General features: G+C 44.7%; 2 long non-coding RNA genes across 2 annotated transcripts; one reads left to right on the top strand and one right to left on the bottom strand.

Annotated features, from left to right (window-relative positions):
- Positions 1-1,043: 1,043 nt before the first annotated feature.
- LOC123592149 lies at positions 1,044-1,924 on the bottom strand. The gene is made up of 2 exons (XR_006709608.1): positions 1,697-1,924; positions 1,044-1,322 (listed from the first exon to the last, which is right to left on the bottom strand). It is a non-coding gene; the product is annotated as an uncharacterized LOC123592149 (long non-coding RNA).
- LOC123592150 lies at positions 1,915-2,313 on the top strand. Its single transcript, XR_006709609.1, has 2 exons — positions 1,915-1,985; positions 2,171-2,313. It is a non-coding gene; the product is annotated as an uncharacterized LOC123592150 (long non-coding RNA).
- The last annotated feature ends 1,527 nt before the right edge of the window (positions 2,314-3,840 follow it).

A 3,840-nucleotide genomic window follows, 5' to 3' on the forward strand; every position in this document is an offset into this window, starting at 1 on the left:
AAACAGGAGATTATCTGGATGGGCATGATGTAACCAAGAAAACCTTTCCAAGCAGAGACCTTTCTCCAGCAGGTGGAAGAGGAAGTCAGAGAGATTTGAGGAATAAAGGGGGTTTGCCTTCAAGACGTAGGAGGCTATGTGAAAGGAATCCGGGAAACCTTACAGAGCTGAGAGAGGGCTCTGGCCAAGAGCCATCAAGGAAACAGGGTCCTCAGTCCTACAACCACAAGGAAATGAATTCTGTCAGCCACTTGAAGGAGCCTGGAAGTGATGTCTACTCAGAGCCTGCAGATGAGGATTCAGGTTGGCTGATAACTGGATTTCAGCCTTTTGATTCCCTGAGCAGGGATCCCAGTCATAACATACCAGACTTCTGGTCTACACAACTGTGAGCTAATCAACGGGTGCTGGTTTAAACTCTAAAGTTTGTAGGAATTTGTGACACGGTGATAGAAAACAAAGGATGCAGAATAATTTGAGTGATACTGAGAAGCCCCCTCATAATGAGGCAACAAAGTTGAAGGGGATGAGTGAGAACGATGTTGTCAAACAATCTAAAGGAAAATGGGAAGAAGGGGCCATCTAACATTCCCTGGGAAAAAGAGTGCAGGAGGGCGATGAAGAGTATGAGAAAGCAGTAAGAGGATGAGGAGGAGAATAACTAATAAAACCTGTGCAGTAAGTGACCCACCTCCTCTCTGAGAAGGTGTCTGCGGCTCTCCTTGAGTTTGGTTCCACAACTGGAAATGGTAGTAGTTTTTGAAGTGCTCTAGACATTGCAGGTGGTTTCCCGGAAATGCTTATGGATGTCAAGAGCACCCAGAAGTCCCATCAAAGGTGTTCATATTTATAAATGTTTTTAAAATAAAAAGGCACTCTTTTGTTGTCTTCATTCCATCAACTTGAGATTTGTGTGAATGGGCAGTTAAAACCTTCCTGGGATGTAAAAAAAATGTTATTTGGAAGGTAGTGCTATCCGTTAGAAATCCTGTTAGGAACCATAGAACTCTAGTTTGCTAAAAGGACACAACAGACTAGACCTCACGTGGTCCCCGCTGGGTAGTGTAATGTGGGAGGTTGCACCTCGTGTGGGGGGTCCAGGGACGAGGACAAACCTGCTGATGCTGCTTCCGGTTGTCTTTTTCCACAGAGTGCCAACATCCCGCAGACGTTCTTAGTCGTGGAAAAGGGCTATTGGCCGGCAGGAGACGTGTTCTGGTTCTTTTGGTGAAATCTGGTAGTTTGAAAACGAACTGGACAACTCTTCATTGTCAGGAAAGTGACCAGCCACTGCCTCCATGAAAGCACAGAAGCCATCAGACCTTAAAACACAATTTGCAACGTTCTTTATTATTTATTTTTTTCAGTACGTTGAGAATGCAAAGACTTTCTTTTCGTGTAAATGTTTCCACTGAAGCATAATGTAATACAGACGAGTACATGCACAGTCGGCATGGAGCCGTACGAGTTTTCATAAAGTGAACACACCTGCGTGACCACCAGCCAGGACGAGCCCCCCTCAGTTCATTCAGGCCCCCTCTCCGGTTACAGCAGCCCCTTCTCGCCAAAGATAACCTCACTTCTCACTCTTAATGTGACAGTTTTTGATTTCTCCCAGAATGCTGAAATGTTTTCGAAGCAAAATGGAGTATTACATTTTTTTAACTGGGGGGGGGGGGGGGGGGAGAAATTTTACCTCAAGTTCATGGAGATCTTTTCCTGTTTCCTTCGAGAAGTTTCAGTCTTAACCTTTCCCACCTTGGTCTTGACCCATCTAATTTAATTTCCGGTATGGTGTGAGGCCGGATAACAGCCCAACCCTGGCCCAATTGAGAGTGCCGCGCCCCACCCGGCCCCGCCCCTCGGCTGGTCCCGAACTCCCGTTTCGCTCTCGCGAGATGCTGCTCGGAGGCGGCTGCATCTCTTTGGGTCTGTGCTCCTCCTGTGTCCCCGTTTGAGGACGTGTCTTCAAGGGAAATGCAGCTGTGTGTTTGCGTCCCAGCCCTTGTATCTTTTAGAAATGCTTGGTTTCTCTGTCCCCAGCTTCTCAGCGTCTGCCGGGACCAAGAAGGGAGGACTGTCCACGGGCTCGGGGCCGCGGAGTCGGCTCTCCTCTTGGAGGGCCCCACGCTCTTTTTAGCGCTGACAGTTCTCCGCTTTCTTCCAGCAGGTGATACCCGCCATGAAGTTGACCTTTCTCGTTTTGCTGGAGGGAAGGGCCGGTCAGCTGCAAGTTACTACGCACGCACACATCACTTACGACAACAGATACGTTTTTCACTGTACTTGTGATAAAATTATGAAGGAAAGCAAGCCCACGTGTCCTACTATATTAAGAGGGAATATGAGGAGTCTCTGGTTTAAAAGTTCAGTCTCTCTTTTTTTTTTTTGAATTGAGATATCATTGACGTAGAAGATGGTGTAAGTTTAAGGTGTACAGTGTGTTGATTTGACACATTTACGTGTTACGATATGATTACCCTGGGAACATTGGCGAATACCTCCATCCCATCGCATAATTATCACTTCTTTTTTTGTGGTGAGAACATTTAAGATCTAGTCTCTTGGCAACTTTGAAGTGTAGAAGACAGTATTGTGGACTATAATCACCACGCTGTGCGTTCGATCTCTCGAACTTGCTCATCTTTTGGTTGCCGAGTTCAAACCCTTCCACATCTCAATTCTTTCACCCCCTAGGCCCCAGTAACCACCATTCTACTCTTTCTATGATTTGGGTTTTTTTTAGATTCTAGGTGTAAGTAACAGTATACAGGCTTTCCCTGTCTGACTTATCTCACTTCACGTGACGCTTTTAATTTCCATTTCTCTACATCCTCTCCAACACTTGTTTTCTCTGCTCTTCCTTTTGATAGTCATTCTAACAGGTGTGAGGTGATATCCTACTGTGATTTTGATTTGTATTTCCTGATGATTAGTAATGTTGAGCATCTTTTCATGCAACTGTTGGCCATTTAGATGTTTTCTTTGGGAAAATGTCCACTTAGTTCCTCTGCCCATTTTTATTTATTTTTATTTATTTATTTATTTATTTATTTATTTATTCAACGTTTACTTATTTTTGGGACAGAGAGAGACAGAGCATGAATGGGGGAAGGGCAGAGAGAGGGAGACACAGAATCGGAAACAGGCTCCAGGCTCTGAGCCATCAGCCCAGAGCCCGACGCGGGGCTCGAACTCACGGACCACGAGATGGTGACCTGGCTGAAGTCGGACGCTTAACCAACTGCGCCACCCAGGCGCCCCCCTCTGCCCATTTTTAAATTGGATGGTTTGGTGGGGTTTTTTTGCTATTGAATTGCATGAGTTCCTCCTATATTTTGGATATTAACCCGTTATCAGATATATGGTTTGCACATTTTTTCTTCCATTCCATAGGAATTTTGTTGATGGTTTCTCGCACTGTGCTGAGCTTTTTAGTTTGATCACTGTCTTCTATAGAAGCTGCTATAATTTCTCTAAGCACACCTGAGCCCTGAGCACATCAACAGTGTATTAGCAGAAGAAGCCAGAAGCTTAACATGTAATCCCACTTTCCCCATCAGTCCTTCATTTGGAACAAGTAATTTAGCCTCTCAAAGTCCCAATTTCCCTGATCCTGGCATTTCTTCTTCACCTTAAGAGCAGGATCCTATCTTTTAAGTGCTTTAAACCCTTGGAACAAAATGCAGTCTCTCACTGACTTGGGTAGTTTGAAAAGAGGTGCCACTGAAAGAAATGTTAACTTCTTTAAAATGGTGAATATATGCTTGAAAATCAAGACAGTATTTTTTTTTTTAAGGTAGGGAGGAAGCAAAAGAAATTCCCATAAAGCTACATACG

This window comes from Leopardus geoffroyi, chromosome B4 (assembly GCF_018350155.1).
Source record: "Leopardus geoffroyi isolate Oge1 chromosome B4, O.geoffroyi_Oge1_pat1.0, whole genome shotgun sequence".
NCBI classification, from domain to species: Eukaryota; Metazoa; Chordata; class Mammalia; order Carnivora; family Felidae; genus Leopardus; species Leopardus geoffroyi.